Here is a 17,528-nt window from a genome sequence, read left to right as displayed (position 1 = left end):
TATTTTTTTTAAAAAAAAGAGTAAAGACAGAGAAAGACACACCTTACAAATACCAGATCAGTGACATGGAAGGCCACCGTGTCTGCTGCAATGCTAACTTAGTAAAGTGGAAGGCCACCGTGTCCACTGCAATGGCTAACTTAGTGACGTGGAAGGCCACTGTGTCCACTGCAATGGATAACTTAGTGATGTGGAAGGCCACTGTGCCCACTGCAATGATAACTTCGTGACGTGGAAGGCCACTGTGCCCACTGCAATGGATAACTTAGTGATGTGGAAGGCCACTGTGCCCACTGCAATGATAACTTCATGACATGGAAGGCCACTGTGCCCACTGCAGTGGATAACTTAGTGATGTGGAAGGCCACTGTGCCCACTGCAATGGATAACTTGTCGACTTGACAAGACTTGGAATGACCTAAGAGACTCACTCTAGGATTATAGAAGGGAGACACTCTTCCATCACAGTGGGTGGCACCTTCCAGATGACCGTACAGATACAGAGAAGGCCAGCCAATGGTAGTGTCATCTGTTCCCTTGCCTTGGCTTATTCCTGCTGTCACTGTGGCTACCATCTTCCACTGACATGAGATCCTTCAGCTTTTCAATGTGGACCAAAGACCAAAAGCTCTCTAGGAGCCTTCTGGGCCTTCAGTGACAGTCTGAAGATGGTGAAGCCACCAGCTTTGTAGATGAGGTTCTCAGTCTTCTGAACATTCAGACAGCCATCACTGAACTGCCCAGCTTTCATTGATTAAGTCAACCTAATACATTTCTTTTTTATAATAGTGTCTTATGTCACTCTGTATCGCTGTGAAAAGACACTGTGACCAAAGCAATTCTTATAAAATAAAACATGTAGCTGGGGGGCTTGCTTACAGTTTTAAAGTTTAGTCCATTATCATTATTGTGGGGAAGCATGGTGCCACACAGGCAGACATGGTGTTGGAGAAATAGCTGAGAGTTCTATATCCTGATCCACAGGCAGGAGAGAGAGAGAGAGAGAGAGAGAGAGAGAGAGAGAGAGAGAGAGAGAGAGGCTGTGACTTACCTTAGGTATCTGCCATGTTCTTGACTTTCTGGACTAGGGGATTGCTGAGGGATATTTAATCACACTGTGAACTCCAAGTGTGCATTTGTGTTATTGGGGAGGTTGAGTTAACAACTAGTTAACAGAAGATAATCATAGAGCATTAGCTGGCTTCTGGAAGAGATAGAGAGACATACTGGAAGTATTAGGGATTTGGAGTGGTGAGGTGTTTTTGTATTTGTCAGAGTGGGGAGACATCAGCAAGGACAGGATCTTGTCTAGGTGCTACCCAACCTCTCTGAGCTAGCAGGTTTTCACCCCAGCCTTTGAATCTCGAGTTTTATTTTTAAACAGAACAAGAGAGATTTAGTTAAAGCTGCCTTTAGCAGCAGTGACAGAGTTAGTGAGGGAACAGAATTCCCACCAGGCTGTGGCCTCAGTGGCTGGGTCCCTGCCAGAGAGGCAGGCTGGTAACTGTGGAGTCGCAGTTGCTGGCTGAAATAGCAATAGATTAAGGTACAGCCACTGTGCTGAAGTTAAAACCACAAGAGTTCTTTTCATATCAAGGACTGTACATCACATATCCTTTTGGGATGTCCTAGAAACTGTTCCGTGAATAGTTCCCAGAGGGTGTGAGCCCAGTAGTTGCCTGAGCTTTAGAGCCCAGGAGAAGGGACACAGACAAGTAAAGTCCCCTCCTGAGTTCAAAGACCTCAAGACATAGGGGACAGCCAGTCTCTGCAGAGGGATGGTGGAAGAAGGTTCTTCTGCCCTCAAGTGTCCGTTGGAGACATCTGACAAAATCTTGGAGAGTCCAAGGACAACGGAAGATGAGAGCATAAATGAAACAAGGGGGTGAGAGGATGGCTCAGTCTGTAGGGCTCTTGACTTTGAAGCACAAAGTCTTGGGTTCGGTTTTCAGAACCCATGTAAAAATTCTAGGCATGATATGTGATTACAATCCCTCCACAGGCAGAGACAGACAGATCTCTGGAGCTTACTAGCCCAACACCCTGGTCTGATTGGTCATCTCTGGGCCCATGAAAGACACTGTCTCAAAGGAAATAGAGTCATCCCAAGAATGACACCTGTGGTTGTTCTCCAAATGCCCCCCCCCCCCCCCGACACACACAGAGGACAGAAGTTGTCAGGTACCTTTGCCAATCACTATATCGAATTTTTTGGTGTAGGGTTTCTCACTGAGCCTGGAGTTCACCAATTCAGCAAGACTGGGTGTCGAGCATGATCCGTCTCTGGTTCCCAGTGCAGGGATTACAGATTTACAGACTCAAGCTTCCAGACTCAGCTTTCTGTTTTTTTTTTAAATATTTATTTATTTATTATGTATACAGTATTGTCAGTATTCTGTTTGCATGTGTGCCTGCAGGCCAGAAGAGGGCACCAGATCTCCTTACGGATGGTTGTGAGCTACCATGTGGTTGCTGGGAATAGAACTCAGGACCTTTGGAAGAGCAGTCAGTGCTCTTAACCTCTGAGCCATCTCTCCAGCCCCCTGTTTTTTGTTTTTTATTTGGTTATTAAAGATCCAAACTCACATTCTCATGTTTGCCCAACAAGCACTTTACTAACTGAGCCATCTTCCCAGTACTGGCAGCTCCTTTTTATTTATTTATTATTTATTAATTAATTTATTTGCCAAATCACCCATGCTTTCCTGAAGAAATATTCATTTCTCATGGTTTCCATGTGCTTCTTGGACAAATTCAGGGTAGTTGTGTTATAACAGGCTGCAGCAACAAAGCACCACAGGCTGGGCAGCTTATAGAGCAGGAATTTCCTTGTCCTCTGCTGTGAGAGCTGGAGGTCCAAGGTCAAGTGTCAGTAGGACAGCTTGCCCTGAGGCCTCTTCCCGTGGCTCGCAGATGGCCCTCTTGTTGCGTTCCTCACAGACCCTTCCTCATGTGTGCGTTCCCCAGCAGACCTCCTTACCCAGCCCCATCTTTGCAGAAGGAAGGAAACAGAGGTAGCTATGCTGCTTACATGAGAAGAGTAAAGAGTGAGACAGAACATCTCATTTTTAGAATGAGGATCTAAAAAACACAAGATTATTTGTTCAAGAAGGAGGCAAGGAGAAAAAAGTGAAGCATTTTTCCTAAGACCCATGAGCCTTTACACCATTTTTATTCAGAAGAAAGGGATTATAACAAGAACGCTGAGGTGACAGTCGGGATGCTAATCATAGGCTGAGGGTGAGCAAATTCAACTCCCAAAGACAGGCATGGGTGCTAATTTGGAGAGAGTTGGTGCTGTGTCCTTAGGGATGCATTTCCCTCTGTCAGGTCTGAAGAATGTGAGCTCCAGGCCGAGGGACATCGATGTAAATTCAATAACAGTTGCCATGACCACCAACTCCTTTGTTCACTGTAGAACATCTCCCAACCAGCTGGATGGTTCATCCCAGCCAACCCACCATACCGACTGTAGGCTAAGATAGCTCAAAGCAGGCTGGGAGAAGTTCCATCATCCTGGGTCCTGGAGCCTACACCCAGCATCCAGGAAAGGGAGGATGTGGCCAGTAAGTTATGAAAGACCAACACACAGCAGACAAGTCCAGCTACAGGCACCCTTAGATTCAGGCACATGACTGTCAGTTCTAGAGGAATACAAGGAAACCAGGCTCATCATGGAATTGTGGGAAAGGCACAGAAATATGGGATCTTCCAGGAACGTGCTCATTCTCTCTCCTAGTTTTCAAAGAATGCAAGGTGGAGCCAGTGGCCGTGTTCCACATAGCTGTCATCTTCTAGCAAGATCATGGTGGTCCCATCTTAAGGACACCACACACGAGTGATGTGAGTATAATTCATCTGAGCTACTGAATGCTTTTCCCTTGTAGAAGGAATTCAGGGCTGGGGTTATGGAGCAGTCAGCAAAGTGATTGCTGTGCAAATATCAGGACCTGAGTTCAGTGCCCCTGATCTCATGGGGAAAAGTCAGGAATTGAAATATTCTCATAATCCCAACACTGGAGAGGAAGAAATGGGAGGATCCCTGAAGCTCAGTCAAATCAGACATCTGACAGTGACCCCTGTCCAGTCCACACACCCACTAAAGGAGGTCATAGATCATCTTCCAGGCTTCCTCAGAGAGCGCTGAGCTGCACCATGTGATCTGAATCATATCTACAGCTGCCAGGCAAGCCTATCACCTGAATATCTGAACCCTGCCAATAGCAACCTTGTTCAGACTTCTACTTCACCACATCACTTCCTTAGATTAGAAACTTAAGGTCAGGCCCAACCTTTCATAATGGCGTTCAAGGCCACTGACACAAGGCTATCCCACAGGCTCTTTCCTGTTCCAAGGATCTCAACCTAAACCCAATGCCTTCGTTTACCGTCTGCTCCCATGGCCTGTTTTATAACCATCCTGGCAGGAACGAGGATATTCTAAAGGGACATTTGTGCTCTCCCTTTGGCTATTGGACTATTTAAACCACGAATTCCAAGACACTGAAATCCCTCTACCAGGAATTTCATGCTAGGAGAAGGAGAAGGCTGGAGCCTAGTGACAGCCCAGAGGAGGACAAGAGATTTAAACCAGTTCTGACACCTTGATACACAGGTGACTCTTCAGGAAAGACTGAAACCCAGAGAACTATGGATCAGTAATGGGCAGGACCACACCCTGACCAGGGCTTCCTAGCTACCTCTTGCTCTCTCCTAAAACCTAGACCTCATGTCGGAACCCCTGAAGATGGAGGGTCCCTGTATATCTTTTTTCTCTTACCAGGATGATCATATTCAATGCACCCTGTTTCCTGCTTTCCACTGTTACTTGTTTGTTTAATTGGCTTGTTATGGCAACCAAATTACAGGTTCTGACCCTAGAAACTCTCTCTCTCTCTCTCTCTCTCTCTCTCTCTCTCTCTCTCTGCTTCAAGACTTTCTCATGCTGTGCCTTAGACCCGGGTGAAATCTCCAACAAAACATTTCAAGCCTGTCATTCCTGATTTGGAGCTGCTGAGTCACGTTTCAGCCAGCCTCAGTTGATTGGGATGCTTATCTGAGCCAGCTGCCCGAGGATACCTGAGGAGATAGTCAGGAGTCAACTTCATTTAGACCTTCTGGGCAGTGCGTTAGTAGAGGAACCCAGATGAACTAAAGAGCACTAGATTTAACAGACTCCTTGAGACACTTTTTGGTATGATTCATAAGCTTTGCATGTTTTTTTTTAAACTGGTTGACAAATTAAAACAGATTACTTCATGACATATGTGAAGTTATAAAACTTTGAATTTGGTGCCTTACAATAAATTTTGATCAGAACACAGATGCAGCCGTTCATTGACAATATGCATGAATGCTTTCGTGTTATAACAGTAGAGTCAAGCACTTGCAGAAAGAGGCTATGTGACCTGCAGAAACTAATACTTTGCCTGGCTCAAAGAAGTGTCCAGTAATGAGCTCTGGGTGAAGTCCATTCTTCTTGTGGCTCATAGCTCAACTTGCTCTTTCTTAAACACAATCTTTCCTCAACCTGCCCATCATGTGAACCTGTTCCTTTCCATTTCCAATTTATGTTCCGACCGAAACCTTTTTACTTCCCTACTCCAAATCCAGCTCAGATTCAGTGTCCATAGCAATTTGTTTATAGCTGTTCATAGCTCATCACACCCTGCTACACATGATTGTCATGTATTGTCATATGCACATCTCTACACGGTAAAATGTCCCTCAGCTACTGACAAACAGGACCAAGCTGAAACGGTGCATGGGACATGGATGTTGGATGTCTTAATAGGTAGGTGGATGGACGGACGGACAGACGGATGGATGGATGGATGTAAATGAATGGGTGAATGATGGATAAGTGGGTGGGTGGATGAATTGATGGATGAAGACATGACTAGATGTATAAGTGGATGCATAAGTGGATAGATGTGCAGGTAGATTGATGGATGGGCAGATAATATATAAATAGTAATAGATGAATAAAAACTGAACGCTCTGAATATTCTCATGAGAAGCATAACTAGAGGAGCCCAATCAAATCCTGAGATAATTTATGGCATTTTGCTCAGACATCTTTTTCTCCCTTTCCTAATGTGGGGAGTGACTTCTTTGTTTTATGGATGCTCCAAGAGTCTCTCTGTGGACTCTTCTAACATCAGCCTGATAGATAATGAGAGCTGAATAAGGATGACTTGGCATCAGGGTGGCAGGGAAGATGTAGGAAATAATTCATATCGCAGTTACCTGCCCTACTCTACAGGTACCTTGACCTATCTGAGCCTGGCACATCTGATTAATGAAGGATGGCCAGCAACATTCGTTGCCATAGAAACCATCATAAAATGGAAAGGGCCGGTACCCAGCGGAGCAAAAAGAACACCTATGAATTCTGGACAGGTACATCACATCAAGAAATAAAAGCACATGGTTTGCTGAATCTAGCTATTCCTGAAGCCATATTGTCTGATATTTCCCACATACTGAGTTTGGCCTGGGAGCAGAGAAGATGAAACTTTAGAACAGAGGATGACAAGAAGTCTGTGTGGCTTGCTTGGGTCCTGGAACTCTGATAGGGACAGCGAAGAAATGAAGAAAGGACAGATGAAATCTAGGCAGGGAGTTGGCAGTGACTGCGTAATTACTACCACTTGAACTCCTTATCAGTCACTAAATGCGGCAGGCAAGCCTTGCTGGTGAGGCACATTCACCACCCATGGCCTGACATGTGACCGCTGACATGTGCCATCTGCAGAATGAATGACCCTAACACACTCCGTCACACACACAGACTATACATACACAAATTTTAAAATTTTCACATCATTTTTATTTTCAATTCCCTTTTATCTCAGATCTCAGAATTAAAACATGTATGCAATAAATAAATACATAGAAAACAAATATAAGGAAAAAAGATTGTACCATTACCTTTAATGTTGTTAACATTTTATGTGTTTATTGTGTGTGTGTGTGTGCGCGCGCACGCGCGTGTGTGCCACTGTGTTTGTGCAGTGTCAGGGGAGAACTTGTTCAAATAGGTTCTCTCTACAAAACTCAGGATTCAAGGCTGAGGTGAAATTCTGCTCACTCAGAGAGGCTGAATTGCAAGTAGTTCACCTTCTCTCCTTGTGTCTCCCAAACCCGGTCCCCAGATCTGTTCAGCTCTGATTTAAGAACACTTGCTACACATGGCTACCTACCACTTCCTGTCAGCTAGTTGCTGATTCAGCCTCCTGAGCATAGATTAATTTTACTTAATTAAACAAATGGAACATGTTGTTTTTGTATTATAAACAAAAGCAGTAGGAAGAAATGTAACACACCTTAAAATAATACTCCCTTAATCAAACAAATGGAACATGTTTTGTATTATAAACAAAAGCAGTAGGAAGAAATGTAACACACCGTAAAATAATACTCCACAACATTTTCCTCTGGCCACTTTGATTCCATGACAGTAAACTCACATTGAGTGGCTAGTTCCAACTCTGAGAAAACTGGCCTTCTGTAGCTAAATCATCGTGACTTCTATTTGAGAGAGCAACTTATTATTATTATTATTTTGTTGAACCAGATTCCAGTTTGGGCAGGTGAACAGAAGGTGGTATTTCAGAAGAAGTACGGTAGCAATATAAAATCATTTTAAATTCTTTTTTAACAAAATCATCCTGTCTTGGGTTTTTATTACTATGAAGAGACACCTTGACCACAGCAACTCTTATAAGGAAAGCATTTAATTGGGGTGGCTCCCTTATAGTTCAGAGGTCCAGTCCATTATCACTGTCATGGGGAGCATGGCAGTACACAGGCAGACATGGTGCTGGAGCTGAGAGTCCTACATCTTAGAGGTAACAGGAAGTCGACTGAGACACTGGGTCTTATCTTGAGCATAGGAAACCTCAAAGCCTGCCCCTACGGTGACATACTCCTACTCCCTACGAGATTATGGGTGGCCAATTACATTCAAACTACCACATTCCACTCCCTGGCCTCCAAAAGCTGCTAACAGTATCATAATGCAAAATGCACTTTTTCTAACTTCAAAAGTCCCCATAGTCTATCATAGTCTCAACAATTTTTTAAAGTCCAAAATTCAAAGTTTCTTCTGAGATTCTGCAATCTCTTAACTGTAATCACCTGTAAAAATCAAAATCAAAAAGCAGATCACATACTTCCAACATGTAATGGCACATGGTATACATTACCATTGCAAAACACAGGGAAGGGAACATAGTGAGGAAATACTGGACCAAAGCAAGACCAAAACCCAGCTGAACAAACTCCAAAGTGCATCTTCATGTCTGATGTTAAAACGCTCTTCAGATCCCCAGCTCCATTCAGCTTTGTTGATTGTGACACACTTCCTTCTCTTGGGCTGCTTCCACTCCCTGTTAGCAGCTCTCCTTGGCAGCTATCCCACAGCTCTGGCATCTCTAGCTGGGCTCTCCAAGGCAATCCAGCATCAACTTGCTCTGGCCTGAAACTCAGAGATCTGCCAGCTTCTGCCTTCCCAATGCTAAGATTAAAGGTGTGCCTCACCGTAGCTGACTCCACAAACTGTCCTTTCCCGGTGGGTTAGAGCTGTGCTTGGCACATAGACACGGTTCTATGAGTGTTTAACTGAGCCATTACTGAGATCAACTGAAGCATGAAGACTTGGTTTAAGCAAGACACGTGGCTTTGGTATGAAAGCAGTCATAACAAGAACAAGGCTAACAGGAAAGCAAAACGCCATTGAAGTCACCAAAAACAGCATGATTTTTACTTAAATATGCCAAGGAAAAGTACAGCTCTGGGTTTCTAAAGGATATGTGGGTTTCATTTGTTCGTCTGTTGGCTGGGGACCTAGAGTTGTTACCAGGGACACTGAGATTCTCCTTCTTGGTTCTCATTAATAAAAGTTTCTTGGAGAACACAATTAGAAATAGAAACAGAGATAGCTTGGTAAGAAAGGAAGCATGCTCCCCAGAATGAGAGTGGACAAGTGAGCGGAGGACAAAGCAGAAACTCGACCTGTGGTGTTCGAGAAGGTCGTCCACAGTCCCCTCTTCTCTGCTTGTATTTCGAAGGCTTGTCCACGCACCCTCTGTCCTAAGAAGCAGCCCTGGTGAGGAAGGGCTTCTAGTCTTTTGCAGACTGAATTCTTTTATGTATTCATCTGGATGTTTCAGCTCAGGTTCCTAATTTCCTGCTGCAGGGTCACTTGACTGCCTACCCCCAAATCACAGGCTTCACTTCAGGTGTGTACCGTTGCCCACAGAAAAGTGCATGTTCTGATGAGCCCTCGTGGGGCCCCAGGAACCAAGCTGAACCCCTCTAGGGCCTCTTCTTATCATGTCTTTAAGTAGGATTCCTCCAGGAAATTCCATGCTCGGGCACCAGAAGAAGGATTGTTCTGTCCCTATGTGTGTTTCTTTTCTCTAAGTCACAATGTTTCTATGAAAAAGGGATCTCTCTCTCTCTCTCTCTCTCTCTCTCTCTGTGTGTGTGTGTGTGTGTATAGGTCAGATGTCAACACCAGGCGTCTCCCTCCTTCGCTCTCCACCTCACTCTTTGAAGCAGGGTCTCTCACTGAACCTGCACTTTTCCAATTAGGGCAGGCTAGCTCCCATGATCCCCCTACCTCTACCTCCCCAGCACCGAGACTGTAAGGCACTGGGGTCACACCGGGTCCTCATGCTTATGTGGCAAGCACTTCACAGTGAGCCATCTTTCCAGCTCCTCAAGTCTGGCTTCTTAGGAAACTCCATCTAAGACTCTAAGTGACAGGCAGCCAGCTCCAAAAAGTTGCTTTCTCCTGTCAAGTGAGGACTGTTGAGGCCACAGTTCCAGGACTAGAACACCCTAAATCTGGCACCAGGCTTGTCAGTCACAGTTGGTGGCTAGGGAGCTGCATGTCCATCCTGATTTGGGGGAAGGCTGAGGAGTGGGCCTGCAGAGCCTCGGATGTCAGAGACAGACATTTATCATGTTCTGCAGGTGAGCCCTGCGCTCACAGCCCTGGGAGGTCATGCCTGCGAACTACCACTCTGCCTTCTGGTCAGAGTGGGGCAGGCCATTTCTTTTGCAGAAACCCTCTGTGATCAGACAACATGAAGTGCTCAAGGGGGTCGTGACAGTTCTCATGGCTAAACGTCAGAACTGCAGACTCTGGGCCTTTTCTAGCAATCTCAGTCAGCCCTGGAAGCGAGTGCAGAATTCCGCGGACCCAGTGATGGTCACTTCCCAGCCTTTGTTCTTACCATCTGCACTTCACCTGACCGGGGACACTGCGCACTTCACCTGTTCGGGGACACTGCGCACTTCATGTGACCGGGTACACCGCGCAGTTCTCTATTTTCAATACCGCAGTCTCCCAAGATTCCGTGAGCACATGGGTTACAGCACTATCAGGATTCAGGTGGTACCTGAATTACCAAAGAAAGGGCCTTCTGTTTTATGCCACCAAGGACTGGAACATATCCTTCCAGGGGCTGGGAGTACCTGGGCCAGGCCGCTATACTCACCAGCAGGGCTGTCTGTTTCCCTGGCAGGCCCACAGGAAGTGCTGCAGATGCTAAAGCGACACACCTGTATTTGCTGGCCAAAGTGGTCCACACCCTCGGGCTTAGTAAACACTAAGCGCTGACTGTGACTAGGTGTATATGAGCTCCCAAGACACCTATGCTCAGCGCAGTCTGACCCTCTACAGACAGCCCAGGAAAAGCCATCAAGCGATGCTATTCCACGGAGGACCGCACGAGGGAGCTGTAGCCCGAGCGGAAATGAAGGTGACTGCAAGCGCCACGGGGCAGAGGCCAGACCCGCTGATTCATTCCCAGGCCCACTTCCCTTTGGCCTTAACTGGGACGATGAGTTTACCGCACAGAACATGAACTTACAAGTTCTCCCGGAGTGGAGAAGGAAAACTTGCAACATCTTTTAGGAGAGTGACTATCGTGGGATAGCCACAACCCAGACTCTCCAATTCTAGGACAAGAACACAGAAACTGATTCCCACGCTAAGACTTGGGGAGTTCGGGCAGCCAAGGAGGCCTTCCGTCAGGGCAACACTCCAGGACAAGATCATCCACACAGACCAGATAACCACATTGTTAATTGCCTGTCAGATTTTCAAGCTAAACAAACAACCAACCAACCCCTCCAAAACATCTCACATAGATTAGTTGGCAGAATGCTTGCCCCGTAAGAGCGAAGCCCTAGGTTGGATCTCCATCCAGCACCTCGTAGAGCAGGGTGTGGTGGTGCAGGCCTGTAAGCCAAGAACTCAGGAGGTGAAGGCAACGTAATTAGAAGTGCAAAGTCATCCTCGGCAACCTAGCGAGTTTGAGGCTAGCCTGGGCTTAATTGTTCAACAGACAGATAGACACAATGACCTCACCATAGAATGATAGAAATTATGGAAGGAACACTTTGATGTTGACGAGGCTACCTCCATTGTGAAGCAGCAGACAATTCTATATTCCCAGTGTCCCCACAAAGGGCTTGTCAGAGCCCAAACCACTGGGGCCACCATTGGCACCACTTCCTCACCCTGAAAGTGTTCAGCGCCTTCCTCTTTAGCCATATTTAAGACAGAGACAAGAACAAGCATGCCCCCACCCCCCACCTTCCCTGCCTCATTCATTGAGATGGTGGGAGCGGTGAGCCTGTGCTGGCCCCTGTCTCCTCTGTCTCCCGCTTTGAATAGGGACACGTGGAGTCCAGCACACCCCCACAAGGGTGTGGCAAGACCGAATGGGAAATGGCTTGAGTTTTCAGTGGGTCCCATTCCCTTCAAGGCAAGGCACAAAGCACTCACCCTCACATGATGTCTCCTCCCCAGCCCTCACCCCAGTTTCTGTGGGGGCCACCATGAGAGACAACATGAGTTTTCTCTGTCACTCTATCCAGGACCTGCAACTGACCTCACCTACACTGGCCTGGAAACAGCACAAAGTCCCAGGACTCCTGGCTCCTTCTCAGCCTGCCGACTGCTTTGACCTGACAGTGAGACATGCTGGTAGATTTATATTTAATATAAAATAATGTATTATTTTAAATGCTTTAAAATATAAATAAATTTAAATAATTTTAAAATATTTTAAAATATAAAAATAATTTATTATTTTTTAAAAAATTCATTTGTTTAGGTGGTGTCCTAGTTACTGCTCTATTGTTGTGAAGAGACACCATGACCTCAGCAACTGCTAACAGTAAGAGAAATTGTTTAATGGTCGGACTGCTTGCAATTTCAGATGCTTAGTTCATGACCACCATGGCAGGAAGTGTGGTGGCAGAGAGGCCACGACTGAGACCTTAAATCCTGATCTGCAGACTGGCAGGCAGAGAGAAAGAGAGCAAGACTTTTGAAACCCCAAAGCCCACTCCCAGTGACACACCTCCTCCAATAAGGCCACACCTCCTGATCCTTCCCAAATAGTTCCACTAATGGGAGACCAAGCGTTCAGACATGTGAGTCTATGGGGACCATTTATATCCAAATGACCACAATTAGCATACTAAATAATATCTTTTTATTTATTAATTAATTACTGATACAGAATTTTCCCCATAGTCATTTCCTTTGAGTGGAAGCATTTCTCCCTAAGGGGAAGCTCATTAGACCCAGGAAGTTCTAAAACAAGACTGTGAACAGTTCTAAATGTTCAGGAGGTCCTTTTCTTCCCCACGGTTATAAAAGCAATAAAGGCAGCGGAGAAGAGGGGCCCTTCTGGCGTGCAGAACCAACTGTGTGCACTGAGCTCTCCACTTCCAGCTCTCCTGAGATGTCAGCCACACTGGGGTGGCCTTTGCTGGTGCAGCTGTCTTCGAGTCACTTCTGTTCTTGTAACTTTTCACCCATGATCCTTTGGGTGACCCCAATAAATTGGTTGATTCACCAGTTTGGACTTCAGTGGTATCATTTTGTTCTGTTCTCAATTATCTCTCTTGGGTGAGTAGACACTTGTTCATCACTCCCTAGGGACAGTGTCACACAGAGGCCTCAAGTAGACTGGGCTGGCCTCAGGCTCCCACGTACTTCAGGATGACCTTGAGCTCCCCATCTTCTTGTCCCTATCCCCCAAGTGCTGAGATTACAGAACTAGCCAAAACAATTGACCCCTCCTCAATGTGACACATAAACCCATCACTATTAAAGTATAACCTTTCCTTTGCTGTGCACCTCCAAGATTCCATGTTAATATAAATATAAAATATAAAACATTGTTAACCTTAAAAGTCCCATAAAGTGGGGCTGCCTGAAGCACCCACAGGTTGCCTGAGGCCACGCAGCTCAGACAGTCAAAAGACATCCACAGGGCAGCTTGGGTTCTCTTGGTCCTGTTGCAGGAGCTCCTTCCACTCCTTCAGCCAATAGCTGCTGAGATACCAGCCCATTGGGACGTGGTCTCTCTCTCTTTAAAAAAGCAGCCACTGCCCTCCTCTTGCTCTCTGGCTTCCGGCCCCGCTTCCGGCGACTAGGCTCCCTTCCTGATTGTTCAGAGGGCTGTTGCCTAGGACGGTGATCTGTAAGTTTTTTCCCCTTAAATAATTAACCATTCTATTAATCATAATTCCAAACTGGTGTGGGATTGTTTGTGACTTACGCCTTCATGGTCCAGCCTGCCTGAAGCATCCGCATGCCTGATCTGCACCTTGTGGTGCCAGGAAGATGGGTACCAGTATATTGAGCAAGAACATGGTGGTGAAACGGGAGAGAAAGAGGCAGAAGGGTTCGTGTGCTGTGTTAACAGGCATGAAGAAGTGAGGGCTGGGAGGAATGGGCTGATGTTAGCAGCCTGCTTGCCAGCCAGGGCTGCTGCTGGGGCTACGTCTGGGTCCTTGGTTCTGCAGCAGCCAGAGTCTGTGTTGATGTCCATGGCTTTAGAAACCACTGAGGTGAGGGCTGTGTGGATGACTGGGGTCTGGTCAAATGCCAGAGTCCATGTTGGCCTTCGAGGGCCATGCTTCCACTGGGGGCGTGCTAATCTGGGTGGCCTGTGCTGACACCTGGGGCCTTGGTGACATTCAAAAACGGGCCATGTCTGTGTTGATGACCCCACCTCAATTATGGTCTGAGATCTGTGACTTCTGCTATCACCGAAGGCCATGCAAATACCCAGGGTCTGAGCCATCACCTGAGGCCAGCCAGGGATCTGAGGGTCATGCTGCAGGCAGGGTTGTACTGATCTGAGTGGTCTGCACAGCCACAAGGTACCATGGTGATGTCCAGGCCTCGGATGCAACTGAGAACCATGTCTCGGTCGGTGGCCCTAATGTAGCCAGGGTCTGTGTTAAAGTCTATGGGCTCATGACACCACTGAAGGCTATGCTGATGCCACGGGTCTGGGCTGCCCCCTGGGGCCACGTTGGTGTCCTAGAGCCTTGAACCAATCCAAAACTCAATGTAACTATCATTTCCCGGGTGGGATTGATTGGATCAAAGGGGGACACTGCATGACTCGCGGCAGCTCCTGATGCCACTAGGGTAAATGAGGAGGTGTTGGAAAGATGGAGGAGCAAGGTGGGGTTTTTGTTAGTTTGTTTTTAATTAATTTTGGGGTGCATACTGTGGGACTGAGGGGTAGATATGGAGGGACTGGAAGGTGAATTGCATTGGGGTGCATGGTGTGAAATTTCTAAAGAATCAATAGTTATGCTTTTAAAAAGTCCCATTATTTTTTAAATTCAAACACTTTTAAATTTCAAAGTCTCTTTAAAATATCCAAAGCTTTTTAATTAAATAATTTATTATAAATTATTTTATTCTTATTTTTGTGAGTGCATATGGGTGTTTTGCCTGTATATATCTGTGCACTGTGTGCACACCTGGTAGCCACAGAAACCAGAATAAAGCATAAGATTCCCTCAAATTGGAATTATAGGTGGCTGTAAGCCATTATGTGGGTGCTGGGGACTGAACTCTGGAAAAGAAACCAGGGCAACCGAGTCATTACTCGAGCCCCAGTATCCAAAGTCTATTAACTATGGGTTCTCATAAAATCAAAACCCCTCTCTGCTGTCCACGGCACACACAGCTCGCCCTGTAGTCTCAGACAGGTTTCCTGCCACCTCTGATGCTGCCCTTGGCAGGCTTCCTTAGGGTTCTAGTATCCCCGGTATCTAGGATCTCCAGTGCAACTAAGGTTTGACCTTTATCAGTGGTCTATCCTGGCATCCCTTCTTAGACTCCCACCCTGCCACGCGGTGCCAACCCTCAGCTGCTCTCATGACCCCTTCTTGCCTTCAGAAAACCACACAAGAGACATAAGCATTGCCAGGCTAGGCTTTCAGCTTAAAGCGTAGCCTTGGCGCCTTCTGGACCACAGCTTCTGTGTGCTGACCTGAGGTTCTGCTTCTCAGATATTTTGCCTCAATGATGCTGATCTCTTAGTAACCATGGAAGTTTTTGTTTTGTTTGGTTTTGTCCCAGCTAACCAACATCTACTGTCCCAGCAAAGCCAAGGTTTAACTTCGGTGGTACTTGTGTCTTGCTAATCACAGCTTGTTTTTAAGCCCCAGCTGATCAGACACCACAGATTTTTTTTAATTTCTTTCTTATTTATTTATTTATTTATTATTTTGTGGCGGGATCTCACTGTGTAGCCCTGGATGGCTTGGAACTTGCTATGTAGAACAGGCTGGCTTCAAACTCACAGACATCCACCTACCTGGGTCTCCCAAGTACTGGAATGAAAGGTGTGCACCATCATGTCTGACTCACCCACAGATTTTTGATTTAAGTATCTCACATGGTGACTCTGACAGAGTATGTGCTTTCCTCTGAAACATCATAAAGAGAAGCCTCACCCTCTTCCTTGCTTGCGTCATTCTTATCTCCCAAACTCCCCTGAGAACATCCAAGTAGGTTCTGAGCACTCAACATCTTTTCCAGCTCAACGTTCCAAATGCATTCACAATCTTAAAAAAATCTAACATGGCTGGGCAGTGGTGGCGCACGCCTTTAATCTCAGCACTCGGGAGGCAGAGGCAGGCGGATCTCTGTGAGTTCGAGGCCAGCCTGGTCTACAAGAGCTAGTTCCAGGACAGGCTCCAAAGCTACAGAGAAACCCTGTCTCAAAAATCAAAAAAAAAAAAAAAAAATCTAACATGGTCATGCCTGTCACCGCAACAACCCTACTGCTGGTGGCAATTTCTGTACTAGTTTGCTCTCTGCTTCTGTGGTAAATATTCTGGTCAAAAGCAACTCAGGGAAGGAAATACTTGATTTGGTTTATACTTCCAAGTCAGGGCAGGAGCTCCAGTGGGAACTGAAGCAGAAGTGGAGGAACGCTGCTTACCGGCTTGCCTCCTCGCTCTGCTCAGAACCCTTTCTGGTCCAGCCTAGGACTCTGTCTAGAGATGCACTGTGCGCAGTGAGCCGGGCATTTTGACATTGATCAGCCATCACGAAAACGCCTCCTAAGCACACCCGCCAGGCAGTCAGCTTGAGTCAAACCCTCAGTCAAGACTCCCTCAGATAGTTTCAGCTATGCCAGGTTGACAGTTGAAGCTAAGCGGATCTCTCTTGCGCTGTCTCTTGTGTGGTTCATTTCCAGCTTCCATCACCGTTTATAACGTGCAAGAAAGCCAAGGTCATACGATGAGCACCAGGATCGCGCCCTCTCTTGTAGTGAGGTAAAGGACATAGACGTGACAAACTACAAAACCCTGTTACGGAAGCTTGAGACTATCTAACAAATGGAAATAATTCACTCTCATACAGGTTGGAAGAGTCTGTATCTAGGAGCCTATGTGATCCCTATGTGATCTTTATATTCAGCACAATCCTTAGTAGAATTAAAAAAAAAATCAGTCCTCAAACTGAACAGAATCCAGACATACAGACCAATGAAATAAACCGGGAGTCCAGATGAAACCCTTACGACAATGGCCATCTGGTTCTCAGTAAAGGAACATGCACGTTCAATGGGAAAGAACAGTTTCTCCAACAATTCACATGGAGACAAGATAAATCTGAATCATCTGCCTCATACCATGTACAAAAAAAACCCCTCTAGATTAAAAGCTAAAAGTCACAAAACCCTTAGAAGTAAAACATTACTTAGTAATGAAGACAAGGAGGATCAGTTCTTTCTCAACATACAGAAAACAGATGGATGGGGACTGGAGGTGGCTTACTTGGTACCCAACAGGCAATTAGGAGAACTGGAATTTGGGTCCTCAGCATCATCTGGGATAGCAGATGTCTATAATCCCAACACTGGGGGAGTTGGGGCAGAGACAGGTGCACACCAAGAACTCATCGGCTGGCCAACTAGCTTAGACAACTTGCTGAGCTTCCAGGAAAGCCCACCACATGGCCTCAGGCTTAGATGTGGGAGCTCACATACACCCTCTCGCTGCTTATGTTTGCTTGATGTTGGTTGGTGTGGGCTTTCTCCACCAGTGCAGGTGACAAAAGCCCCACTGGCTGGGAGCCAGGGCAAGTCGACGTGGGTGTCTCTGGATGTGGGCACACTCTGGCTGACTGCCATGCTCGTGACTCCTCCTCTTAGACCCTGCTTAGATCAGTCTGC

Source organism: Microtus oregoni, unplaced genomic scaffold (assembly GCF_018167655.1).
Source record: "Microtus oregoni isolate MIOR12 unplaced genomic scaffold, Mior012 000007F_ref0000211, whole genome shotgun sequence".
Taxonomy (NCBI): Eukaryota; Metazoa; Chordata; class Mammalia; order Rodentia; family Cricetidae; genus Microtus; species Microtus oregoni.
This window is presented reverse-complemented; position numbering follows the sequence as displayed.